This window comes from Pseudophryne corroboree, unplaced genomic scaffold, assembly GCF_028390025.1.
Source record: "Pseudophryne corroboree isolate aPseCor3 unplaced genomic scaffold, aPseCor3.hap2 scaffold_1397, whole genome shotgun sequence".
Lineage (NCBI taxonomy): Eukaryota > Metazoa > Chordata > Amphibia > Anura > Myobatrachidae > Pseudophryne > Pseudophryne corroboree.
In genome coordinates, this window is record NW_026968023.1 from 1 (window position 1) to 11,242 (window position 11,242).

Sequence of the window (11,242 nt, forward strand, 5' to 3'; positions counted from 1 at the left end):
GGTGGATAAAGCATTGACACGCTTATCCAAAAAGGTAGCGCTGCCATCCCAGGATACGGCTACCATCAGGGACCCTGCTGACCGCAAGCAGGAGGTTACCCTAAAGTCCATTTACACACATTCTGGTACCTTACTCAGACCGGCAATTGCGTCGGCCGGGGTTGTAGCGCGGTGGCAGCGGAATTGCAGACCCGTCCTCAATTCCTGCTAAAAGTGGAATCATCCTTTCATATGAACCAACCTATTGTGATGCCTGTGGCTACGCGTGACTTGGAGGATTCCGAGTCCCTTGATGTGGTCAGGGCTTTGAAAATTTACGTGGCCAGAACGGCTAGAGTCAGAAAAACAGAAGCACTGTTTGTCCTGTATGCAGCCAACAAGATTGGCACCCCTGCTTCAAAGCAGACTATTGCTCTCTGGATCTGTAACACGATTCAGCAGGCGCATTCTATGGCGGCAAATCCATCTGCGAACTACAGGTAGTGCTGCAGGGCCCACACCCTTTTACTTGCCTTACAGAGCAGCTCTGGAGCTGTTACAGTGCCCAGCTGCTGCAAGAATTCAGCTTGAATGCTTCAGGGGCTGGGGCATAGCCAACATGAGCCCCACACCAAAGGAGGGTGGAGGTGTTTAATGCAAACTAGGGGTCAGCCAAGCGCCGCAAAAGGCCACCATGCCCTGCACGCCCCTTTTCTCTTTTCATATGCAGACGAGGGTTGAAGCCAACTTTGACCAACTGCTTGGATGACATCACCATATGCAAATCCATCTGCGGCAGGCCTTCCCCCAGGAATGCTTGCACTAGTTGTTGCATTTGGTTTGTTGTTTGGGGGTGCTTCAGTATTAGGCAGCCTTCTGCCCTCCCATGTTCATCTGAAAATATATGTTCTCCCTGCAGTTGTTGTCCCAAGATGAGAGTTCCCTTGTGCTGCCTCAGTTGAATCTCCTTTACTTGACAGAGATGTGCATGAGCAGCGGCCCTCCCCAGCCCTATTCCAAATCATACTTATTTTGCATAGGAGATACCATGGTCATGAAGATTTTTCTCCCAGGGTGAGGTTCATTCATTGCATTTTGGGTATGCTGACCCCTGTGATTTCCCCAAATGTGGGAAACTCGACTGCATTATTTGTGGTAGTGGGAGGCTGTGTTTGTGATTTCTTCTGGTCAGCTCTGGTAAAAGTCAGATTTCTTTGTTTCAGATTTTCCTTTAGCCTTGTTCTTCTTTCGAGAGTTCCCTTGTGCTGCCTCAGTTGGATCTCCTTCACTTAACAGGGGGGTGCCCGAGCAGCGACCCTCCCCAGCTCTAGCCCAACTCCTACTTACCTGCCAGGTGAGATACTATGATCATGAAGGTGCTTCTCCCAGGGCAAGGCTCACCCATTGCACTCTGGGTGTGCTGCCCCTGCGATTTCCCCAAATGTGGGAAACTTGACTGCATAATTTGTGTTTCCCCTGGTCGGCTCTCGTATAATTCAGATCTCTTTGTCTCAGATCTCTCTCCAGCCTAGTTTGCTGTCTGTTTCCACTTCTCTTTTCTTCAGCCGCTCCCTTCTATACCCTTGTGCACTATCCTGACTTCTCCTCCCGTCTGCTTACTTTGTGCCTTCCAATGCACAATGCAAACTACAGGTAGTGCTGCAGGGCCCACACCCTTTTACTTGCCTTACAGAGCGTCTCTGGAGCTGTTACAGTGCCCAGCTGCTGCAAGAAATCTGCTTGAATGCTTCAGGGGATTGGACATGGCCAACATAAGCCCCACACCAAAGGAGGGTGGAGCAGAAGGCTGCCTAATACTGAAGCACCCCCAAACAACAAACCAAATGCAACAACTAGTGCAAGCATTCCTGGGGGAAGGCCTGCCGCAGATGGATTTGTGGTGATGTCATCCAAGCAGTTGGTCAAAGGTGGCTTCAACCCTCGTCTGCATATGAAAACAGAAAAGGGGCGTGCAGGGCATGGTGGCCTTTTGCGGCGCTTGACTGACCCCTAGTTTGCATTAAACACCTCCACCCTCCTTCGGTGTGGGGCTCATGTTGGCTATGCCCCAGCCCCTGAAGCATTCAAGCTGATTTCTTGCAGCAGCTGGCCACTGTAACAGCTCCAGAGCTGCTCTGTAAGGCAAGTAAAAGGGTGTGGGCCCTGCAGCACTACCTGTAGTTTGCATTGTGCATTGGAAGGCACAAAGTAAGCAGACGGGAGGAGAAGTCAGGATAGTGCACAAGGGTATAGAAGGGAGCGGCTGAAGAAAAGAGAAGTGGAAACAGACAGCAAACTAGGCTGGAGAGAGACCTGAGACAAAGAGATCTGAATTATACGAGAGCCGACCAGGGGAAACACAAATTATGCAGTCAAGTTTCCCACATTTGGGGAAATCGCAGGAGCAGCACACCCAGAGTACAATGGGTGAGCCTTGCCCTGGGAGAAGCACCTTCATGATCATAGTATCTCACCTGGCAGGTAAGTAGGAGTTGGGCTAGAGCTGGGGAGGGTCGCTGCTCGGGTACCCCCCTGTAAAGTGAAGGAGATCCAACTGAGGCAGCACAAGGGAACTCTCGAAAGAAGAACAAGGCTAAAGGAAAATCTGAAACAAAGAAATCTGACTTTTACCAGAGCTGACCAGAAGAAATCACAAACACAGCCTCCCACTACCACAAATAATGCAGTCAAGTTTCCCACATTTGGGGAAATCACAGGGGTCAGCATACCCAAAATGCAATGAATAAACCTCACCCTGGGAGAAAAATCTTCATGACCATGGTATCTCCTATGCAAAATAAGTATGATTTGGAATAGGGCTGGGGAGGGCCGCTACTCATGCACATCTCTGTCAAGTAAAGGAGATTTAACTGAGGCAACACAAGGGAACTCTCATCTGGGGACAACAACTGCAGGGAGAACATATATTTTCAGATGAACATGGGAGGGCAGAAGGCTGCCTAATACTGAAGCACCCCCAAACAACAAACCAAATGCAACAACTAGTGCAAGCATTCCTGGGGGAAGGCCTGCCGCAGATGGATTTGCATATGGTGATGTCATCCAAGCAGTGGGTCAAAGTTGGCTTCAACCCTCGTCTGCATATGAAAAGAGAAAAGGGGCGTGCAGGGCATGGTGGCCTTTTGCGGCGCTTGGCTGACCCCTAGTTTGCATTAAACACCTCCACCCTCCTTTGGTGTGGGGCTCATGTTGGCTATGCCCCAGCCCCTGAAGCATTCAAGCTGATTTCTTGCAGCAGCTGGGCACTGTAACAGCTCCAGAGCTGCTCTGTAAGGCAAGTAAAAGGGTGTGGGCCCTGCAGCACTACCTGTAGTTCGCATTGTGCGTTGGAAGGCACAAAGTAAGCAGACAGGAGGAGAAGTCAGGATAGTGCGCAAGGGCATAGAAGGGAGCGGCTCAAGAAAAGAGAAGTGGAAACAGACAGCAAACTAGGCTGGAGAGAGACCTGAGACAAAGAGATCTGAATTATACGAGAGCCGACCAGGGGAAACACAAATTATGCAGTCAAGTTTCCCACATTTGGGGAAATCGCAGGAGCAGCACACCCAGAGCAATGGGTGAGCCTTGCCCTGGGAGAAGCACCTTCATGATCATAGTATCTCACCTGGCAGGTAAGTAGGAGTTGGGCTAGAGCTGGGGAGGGTCGCTGCTCGGGTACCCCCCTGTAAAGTGAAGGAGATCCAACTGAGGCAGCACAAGGGAACTCTCGAAAGAAGAACAAGGCTAGAGGAAAATCTGAGACAAAGAAATCTGACTTTTACCAGAGCTGACCAGAGGAAAGCACAAACACAGTCCCCCACTACCACAAATAATGCAGTCAAGTTTCCCACATTTGGGGAAATCACAGGGGTCAGCATACCCAAAATGCAATGAATGAACCTCACCCTGGGAGAACAATCTTCATGACCATGGTATCTCCTATGCAAAATAAGTATGATTTGGAATAGGGCTGGGGAGGGCCGCTGCTCATGCACATCTCTGTCAAGTAAAGGAGATTCAACTGAGGCAGCACAAGGAAACTCTCATCTGGGGACAACAACTGCAGGGAGAACACATATTTTCAGATGAACATGGGAGGGCAGAAGGCTGCCTAATACTGAAGCACCCCCAAACAACAAACCAAATGCAACAACTAGTGCAAGCATTCCTGGGGGAAGTTCTGCAGAAGACGGATTTGCATACGGTGATGTCATCCAAGCAGTGGGTCAAAGTTGGCTTCAACCCTCATCTGCATATGAAAAGAGAAAAGGGGCGTGCAGGGCATGGCGGCCTTTTGCAGTGCTTGGATGACCCCTAGTTCGCATTAAACACCTCCACCCTCCTTTGGTGTGGGGCTCATGTTGGCCATGCCCCATCCCCTGAAGCATTCAAGCAGATTTCTTGCAGCAGCTGGGCACTGTAACAGCTCCAGAGCTGCTCTGTAAGGCAAGTAAAAGGGTGTGGGCCCTGCAGCACTACCTGTAGTTTGCATTGTGCATTGGAAGGCACAAAGTAAGCAGACGGGAGGAGAAGTCAGGATAGTGCACAAGGGTATAGAAGGGAGCGGCTGAAGAAAAGAGAAGTGGAAACAGACAGCAAACTAGGCTGGAGAGAGACCTGAGACAAAGAGATCTGAATTATACGAGAGCCGACCAGGGGAAACACAAATTATGCAGTCAAGTTTCCCACATTTGGGGAAATCGCAGGGGCAGCACACCCAGAGTGCAATGGGTGAGCCTTGCCCTGGGAGAAGCACCATCATGATCATAGTATCTCACCTGGCAGGTAAGTAGGAGTTGGGCTAGAGCTGGGGAGGGTCTCTACTCGGGCACCCCCCTGTCAAGTGAAGGAGATCCAACTGAGGCAGCACAAGGGAACTCTCAAAAGAAGAACAAGGCTAGAGGAAGATCTGAAACAAAGAAATCTGACTTTTACCAGAGCTGACCAGAGGAAAACACAAACACAGTCTCCCACTACCACAAATAATGCAGTCAAGTTTCCCACATTTGGGGAAATCACAGGGGTCAGCATACCCAAAATGCAATGAATGAACTCACCCTGGGAGAAAAATCTTCATGACCATGGTATCTCCTATGCAAAATAAGTATGATTTGGAATAGGGCTGGGGAGGGCCGCTGCTCATGCACATCTCTGTCAAGTAAAGGAGATTCAACTGAGGCAGCAAAAGGGAACTCTCATCTTGGGACAACAACTGCAGGGAGAACACATATTTTCAGATGAACATGGGAGGGCAGAAGGCTGCCTAATACTGAAGCACCCCCAAGCAACAAACCAAATGCAACAACTAGTGCAAGCATTCCTGGGGGAAGGCCTGCCGCAGATGGATTTGCATATGGTGATGTCATCCAAGCAGTGGGTCAAAGTTGGCTTCAACCCTCGTCTGCATATGAAAACAGAAAAGGGGCGTGCAGGGCATGGTGGCCTTTTGCGGCGCTTGTCTGACCCCTAGTTTGCATTAAACACCTCCACCCTCCTTCGGTGTGGGGCTCATGTTGGCTATGCCCCAGCCCCTGAAGCATTCAAGCTGATTTCTTGCAGCAGCTGGGCACTGTAACAGCTCCAGAGCTGCTCTGTAAGGCAAGTAAAAGGGTGTGGGCCCTGCAGCACTACCTGTAGTTTGCATTGTGCATTGGAAGGCACAAAGTAAGCAGACGGGAGGAGAAGTCAGGATAGTGCGCAAGGGCATAGAAGGGAGTGGCTCAAGAAAAGAGAAGTTGAAACAGACAGCAAACTAGGCTGGAGAGAGACCTGAGACAAAGAGATCTGAATTATACGAGAGCCGACCAGGGGAAACACAAATTATGCAGTCAAGTTTCCCACATTTGGGGAAATTGCAGGAGCAGCACACCCAGAGTACAATGGGTGAGCCTTGCCCTGGGAGAAGCACCTTCATGATCATAGTATCTCACCTGGCAGGTAAGTAGGAGTTGGGCTAGAGCTGGGGAGGGTCGCTGCTCGGGTACCCCCCTGTAAAGTGAAGGAGATCCAACTGAGGCAGCACAAGGGAACTCTCGAAAGAAGAACAAGGCTAAAGGAAAATCTGAGACAAAGAAATCTGACTTTTACCAGAGCTGACCAGAGGAAAGCACAAACACAGTCTCCCACTACCACAAATAATGCAGTCAAGTTTCCCACATTTGGGGAAATCACAGGGGTCAGCATACCCAAAATGCAATGAATGAACCTCACCCTGGGAGAAAAATCTTCATGACCATGGTATCTCCTATGCAAAATAAGTATGATTTGGAATAGGGCTGGGGAGGGCCGCTGCTCATGCACATCTCTGTCAAGTAAAGGAGATTCAACTGAGGCAGCACAAGGGAACTCTCATCTTGGGACAACAACTGCAGGGAGAACACATATTTTCAGATGAACATGGGAGGGCAGAAGGCTGCCTAATACTGAAGCACCCCCAAACAACAAACCAAATGCAACAACTAGTGCAAGCATTCCTGGGGGAAGTTCTGCAGAAGACGGATTTGCATACGGTGATGTCATCCAAGCAGTGGGTCAAAGTTGGCTTCAACCCTCATCTGCATATGAAAAGAGAAAAGGGGCGTGCAGGGCATGGCGGCCTTTTGCGCTGCTTGGATGACCCCTAGTTCGCATTAAACACCCCCACCCTCCTTTGGTGTGGGGCTCATGTTGGCCATGCCCCATCCCCTGAAGCATTCAAGCTGATTTCTTGCAGCAGCTTGGCACTGTAACAGCTCCAGAGCTGTTCTGTTAGGCAAGTAAAAGGGTGTGGGCCCTGCAGCACTACCTGTAGTTTGCATTGCGCATTGGAAGGCACAAAGTAAGCAGACAGGAGGAGAAGTCAGGATAGTGCACAAGGGTATAAAAGGGAGCGGCTCAAGAAAAGAGAAGTTGAAACAGACAGCAAACTAGGCTGGAGAGAGACCTGAGACAAAGAGATCTGAATTATACGAGACCTGACCAGGGGAAACACAAATTATGCAGTCAAGTTTCCCACATTTGGGGAAATCGCAGGGGCAGCACACCCAGAGTGCAATGGGTGAGCCTTGCCCTGGGAGAAGCACCTTCATGATCATAGTATCTCACCTGGCAGGTAAGTAGGAGTTGGGCTAGAGCTGGGGAGGGTCGCTGCTCGGGCACCCCCCTGTCAAGTGAAGGAGATCCAACTGAGGCAGCACAAGGAAACTCTCGAAAGAAGAACAAGGCTAGAGGAAGATCTGAGACAAAGAAATTTGACTTTTACCAGAGCTGACCAGAGGAAAACACAAACACAGTCCCCCACTACCAACAAATAAAGCAGTCGCGTTTCCCACATTTGGGGAAATCACAGGGGTCAGCATACCCAGAATGCAATGAATGAACCTCACCCTGGGAGAGTAATCTTCATGACCATGGTATCTCCTATGCAAAATAAGTATGATTTGGGATAGGGCTGGGGAGGGCCGCTGCTCATGCACATCTCTGTCAAGTAAAGGAGATTCAACTGAGGCAGCACAAGGGAACTCTCATCTGGGGACAACAACTGCAGGGAGAACACATATTTTCAGATGAACATGGGAGGGCAGAAGGCTACCTAATACTGAAGCACCCCCAAACAACAAACCAAATGCAACAACTAGTGCAAGCATTCCTGGGGTAAGTTCTGCAGAAGACGGATTTGCATACGGTGATGTCATCCAAGCAGTGGGTCAAAGTTGGCTTCAACCCTCATCTGCATATGAAAAGAGAAAAGGGGCGTGCAGGGCATGGCGGCCTTTTGCGCTGCTTGGATGACCCCTAGTTCGCATTAAACACCCCCACCCTCCTTTGGTGTGGGGCTCATGTTGGCCATGCCCCATCCCCTGAAGCATTCAAGCTGATTTATTGCAGCAGCTGGGCACTGTAACAGCTCCAGAGCTGCTCTGAACGGCAAGTAAAAGGGTGTGGGCCCTGCAGCACTACCTGTAGTTTGCATTGTGCATTGGAAGGCACAAAGTAAGCAGACGGGAGAAGTCAGGATAGTGCGCAAGGGCATAGAAGGGAGCGGCTCAAGAAAAGAGAAGTTGAAACAGACAGCAAACTAGGCTGGAGAGAGACCTGAGACAAAGAGATCTGAATTATACGAGAGCCGACCAGGGGAAACACAAATTATGCAGTCAAGTTTCCCACATTTGGGGAAATCGCAGGAGCAGCACACCCAGAGTGCAATGGGTGAGCCTTGCCCTGGGAGAAGCACCTTCCTGATTATAGTATCTCACCTGGCAGGTAAGTAGGAGTTGGGCTAGAGCTTGGGAGGGTCGCTGCTCGGGCACCCCCCTGTCAAGTGAAGGAGATCCAACTGAGGCAGCACAAGGAAACTCTCGAAAGAAGAACAAGGCTAGAGGAAGATCTGAGACAAAGAAATCTGACTTTTACCAGAGCTGACCAGAGGAAAGCACAAACACAGTCCCCCACTACCACAAATAATGCAGTCGAGTTTCCCAAATTTGGGGAAATCACAGGGGTCAGCATACCCAGAATGCAATGAATGAACCTCACCCTGGGAGAACAATCTTCATGACCATGGTATCTCCTATGCAAAATAAGTATGATTTGGGATAGGGCTGGGGAGGGCCGCTGCTCAGGCACATCTCTGTCAAGTAAAGGAGATTCAACTGAGGCAGCACAAGGGAACTCTCATCTGGGGACAACAACTGCAGGGAGAACACATATTTTCAGATGAACATGGGAGGACAGAAGGCTGCCTAATACTGAAGCACCCCCAAACAACAAACCAAATGCAACAACTAGTAAAAGCATTCCTGGGTGAAGGTCTGCAGAAGACGGATTTGCATACGGTGATGTCATCCAAGCAGTGGGCCAAAGTTGGCTGGAACCCTCATCTGCATATGAAAAGAGAAAAGGGTTATGCAGGGCATGGCGGCCTTTTGCGGCGCTTGGATGACCCCTAGTTCGCATTAAACACCTCCACCCTCCTTCGGTGTGGGGCTCATGTTGGCTATGCCCCAGCCCCTGAAGCATTCAAGCTGATTTCTTGCAGCAGCTGGGCACTGTAACAGCTCCAGAGCTGCTCTGTAAGGCAACTAAAAGGGTGTGGGCCCTGCAGCACTACCTGTAGTTCGCATTGTGCGTAGGAAGGCACAAAGTAAGCAGACGGGAGAAGTCAGGATAGTGCGCAAGGGCATAGAAGGGAGCGGCTCAAGAAAAGAGAAGTGGAAACAGACAGCAAACTAGGCTGGAGAGAGACCTGAGACAAAGAGATCTGAATTATACGAGAGCCGACCAGGGGAAACACAAATTATGCAGTCAAGTTTCCCACATTTGGGGAAATCGCAGGGGCAGCACACCCAGAGTGCAATGGGTGAGCCTTGCCCTGGGAGAAGCACCTTCATGATCATAGTATCTCACCTGGCAGGTAAGTAGGAGTTGGGCAAGAGCTGGGGAGGGTCGCTGCTCGGGCACCCCCCTGTCAAGTGAAGGAGATCCAACTGAGGCAGCACAAAGGAACTCTCGAAAGAAGAACAAGGCTAGAGGAAGATCTGAGACAAAGAAATCTGACTTTTACCAGAGCTGACCAGAAGAAAGCACAAACACAGTCCCCCCACTACCAACAAATAAAGCAGTCGCGTTTCCCACATTTGGGGAAATCACAGGGGTCAGCATACCCAGAATGCAATGAATGAACCTCACCCTGGGAGAGTAATCTTCATGACCATGGTATCTCCTATGGAAAATAAGTATGATTTGGGATAGGGCTGGGGAGGGCCGCTGCTCATGCACATCTCTGTCAAGTAAAGGAGATTCAACTGAGGCAGCACAAGGGAACTCTCATCTGGGGACAACAACTGCAGGGAGAACACATATTTTCAGATGAACATGGGAGGGCAGAAGGCTGCCTAATACTGAAGCACCCCCAAACAACAAACCAAATGCAACAACTAGTGCAAGCATTCCTGGGGGAAGGCCTGCAGCAGATGGATTTGCATATGGTGATGTCATCCAAGCAGTGGGTCAAAGTTGGCTTCAACCCTCGTCTGCATATGAAAAGAGAAAAGGGGCGTGCAGGGCATGGCGGCCTTTTGCGGCGCTTGGATGACCCCTAGTTCGCATTAAACACCTCCACCCTCCTTCGGTGTGGGGCTCATGTTGGCTATGCCCCAGCCCCTGAAGCATTCAAGCTGATTTCTTGCAGCAGCTGGGCACTGTAACAGCTCCAGAGCTGCTCTGAACGGCAAGTAAAAGGGTGTGGGCCCTGCAGCACTACCTGTAGTTTGCATTGTGCATTGGAAGGCACAAAGTAAGCAGACGGGAGAAGTCAGGATAGTGCGCAAGGGCATAGAAGGGAGCGGCTCAAGAAAAGAGAAGTTGAAACAGACAGCAAACTAGGCTGGAGAGAGACCTGAGACAAAGAGATCTGAATTATATGAGAGCCGACCAGGGGAAACACAAATTATGCAGTCAAGTTTCCCACATTTGGGGAAATCGCAGGAGCAGCACACCCAGAGTGCAATGGGTGAGCCTTGCCCTGGGAGAAGCACCTACATGATCATAGTATCTCACCTGCCAGGTAAGTAGAAGTTGGGCTAGAGCTGGGGAGGGTCGCTGCTCGGGTACCCCCCTGTCAAGTGAAGGAGATCCAACTGAGGCAGCACAAGGGAACTCTCGAAAGAAGAACAAGGCTAGAGGAAGATCTGAGACAAATAAATCTGACTTTTACCAGAGCTGACCAGAGGAAAGCACAAACACAGTCCCCCACTACCACAAATAATGCAGTCGAGTTTCCCACATTTGGGGAAATCACAGGGGTCAGCATACCCAGAATGCAATGAATGAACCTCACCCTGGGAGAACAATCTTCATGACCATGGTATCTCCTATGCAAAATAAGTATGATTTGGGATAGGGCTGGGGAGGGCCGCTGCTCAGGCACATCTCTGTCAAGTAAAGGAGATTCAACTGAGGCAGCACAAGGGAACTCTCATCTGGGGACAACAACTGCAGGGAGAACACAAATTTTCAGATGAACATGGGAGGGCAGAAGGCTGCCTAATAATGAAGCACCCCCAAACAACAAACCAAATGCAACAACTAGTGCAAGCATTCCTGGGGGAAGGCCTGCAGCAGATGGATTTGCATACGGTGATGTCATCCAAGCAGTGGGTCAAACAACAAACCAAATGCAACAACTAGTGCAAGCATTCCTGGGGGAAGGCCTGCAGCAGATGGATTTGCATACGGTGATGTCATCCAAGCAGTGGGTCAAAGTTGGCTTCAACCCTCGTCTGCA

At 50.1% G+C, this 11,242-nt stretch overlaps 17 non-coding genes and 1 pseudogene across 17 annotated transcripts; 2 read left to right on the forward strand and 16 right to left on the reverse strand.

Annotated features, from left to right (window-relative positions):
* Positions 1 to 1,002: 1,002 nt before the first annotated feature.
* On the forward strand, positions 1,003 to 1,166 carry LOC134995539 (U1 spliceosomal RNA). The gene has a single exon (XR_010198293.1). It is a non-coding gene; the product is annotated as a U1 spliceosomal RNA (small nuclear RNA).
* Positions 1,167 to 1,318: 152 nt separating this feature from the next.
* LOC134995543 (U1 spliceosomal RNA) lies at positions 1,319 to 1,481 on the forward strand. The gene has a single exon (XR_010198296.1). It is a non-coding gene; the product is annotated as a U1 spliceosomal RNA (small nuclear RNA).
* Positions 1,482 to 2,305: 824 nt separating this feature from the next.
* On the reverse strand, positions 2,306 to 2,468 carry LOC134995550 (U1 spliceosomal RNA). The gene has a single exon (XR_010198303.1). It is a non-coding gene; the product is annotated as a U1 spliceosomal RNA (small nuclear RNA).
* Positions 2,469 to 2,620: 152 nt separating this feature from the next.
* LOC134995538 (U1 spliceosomal RNA) lies at positions 2,621 to 2,784 on the reverse strand. The gene has a single exon (XR_010198292.1). It is a non-coding gene; the product is annotated as a U1 spliceosomal RNA (small nuclear RNA).
* A 674-nt stretch (positions 2,785 to 3,458) lies between these two features.
* Positions 3,459 to 3,619, reverse strand: LOC134995556 (U1 spliceosomal RNA). The gene has a single exon (XR_010198309.1). It is a non-coding gene; the product is annotated as a U1 spliceosomal RNA (small nuclear RNA).
* A 152-nt stretch (positions 3,620 to 3,771) lies between these two features.
* On the reverse strand, positions 3,772 to 3,935 carry LOC134995559 (U1 spliceosomal RNA). The gene has a single exon (XR_010198311.1). It is a non-coding gene; the product is annotated as a U1 spliceosomal RNA (small nuclear RNA).
* Positions 3,936 to 4,609: 674 nt separating this feature from the next.
* LOC134995549 (U1 spliceosomal RNA) lies at positions 4,610 to 4,772 on the reverse strand. The gene has a single exon (XR_010198302.1). It is a non-coding gene; the product is annotated as a U1 spliceosomal RNA (small nuclear RNA).
* A 152-nt stretch (positions 4,773 to 4,924) lies between these two features.
* LOC134995540 (U1 spliceosomal RNA) lies at positions 4,925 to 5,087 on the reverse strand. Its single transcript, XR_010198294.1, has one exon. It is a non-coding gene; the product is annotated as a U1 spliceosomal RNA (small nuclear RNA).
* Positions 5,088 to 5,761: 674 nt separating this feature from the next.
* On the reverse strand, positions 5,762 to 5,924 carry LOC134995548 (U1 spliceosomal RNA). Its single transcript, XR_010198301.1, has one exon. It is a non-coding gene; the product is annotated as a U1 spliceosomal RNA (small nuclear RNA).
* Positions 5,925 to 6,076: 152 nt separating this feature from the next.
* Positions 6,077 to 6,240, reverse strand: LOC134995537 (U1 spliceosomal RNA). The gene has a single exon (XR_010198291.1). It is a non-coding gene; the product is annotated as a U1 spliceosomal RNA (small nuclear RNA).
* Positions 6,241 to 6,914: 674 nt separating this feature from the next.
* Positions 6,915 to 7,077, reverse strand: LOC134995545 (U1 spliceosomal RNA). The gene has a single exon (XR_010198298.1). It is a non-coding gene; the product is annotated as a U1 spliceosomal RNA (small nuclear RNA).
* Positions 7,078 to 7,229: 152 nt separating this feature from the next.
* On the reverse strand, positions 7,230 to 7,394 carry LOC134995547 (U1 spliceosomal RNA). The gene has a single exon (XR_010198300.1). It is a non-coding gene; the product is annotated as a U1 spliceosomal RNA (small nuclear RNA).
* Positions 7,395 to 8,065: 671 nt separating this feature from the next.
* On the reverse strand, positions 8,066 to 8,228 carry LOC134995551 (U1 spliceosomal RNA). The gene has a single exon (XR_010198304.1). It is a non-coding gene; the product is annotated as a U1 spliceosomal RNA (small nuclear RNA).
* Positions 8,229 to 8,380: 152 nt separating this feature from the next.
* On the reverse strand, positions 8,381 to 8,544 carry LOC134995557 (U1 spliceosomal RNA). Its single transcript, XR_010198310.1, has one exon. It is a non-coding gene; the product is annotated as a U1 spliceosomal RNA (small nuclear RNA).
* A 671-nt stretch (positions 8,545 to 9,215) lies between these two features.
* LOC134995544 (U1 spliceosomal RNA) lies at positions 9,216 to 9,378 on the reverse strand. Its single transcript, XR_010198297.1, has one exon. It is a non-coding gene; the product is annotated as a U1 spliceosomal RNA (small nuclear RNA).
* A 152-nt stretch (positions 9,379 to 9,530) lies between these two features.
* LOC134995555 (U1 spliceosomal RNA) lies at positions 9,531 to 9,696 on the reverse strand. The gene has a single exon (XR_010198308.1). It is a non-coding gene; the product is annotated as a U1 spliceosomal RNA (small nuclear RNA).
* A 692-nt stretch (positions 9,697 to 10,388) lies between these two features.
* Positions 10,389 to 10,530, reverse strand: LOC134995541 (U1 spliceosomal RNA; annotated as a pseudogene).
* A 152-nt stretch (positions 10,531 to 10,682) lies between these two features.
* Positions 10,683 to 10,846, reverse strand: LOC134995535 (U1 spliceosomal RNA). The gene has a single exon (XR_010198289.1). It is a non-coding gene; the product is annotated as a U1 spliceosomal RNA (small nuclear RNA).
* Between the last annotated feature and the right edge of the window lie 396 nt (positions 10,847 to 11,242).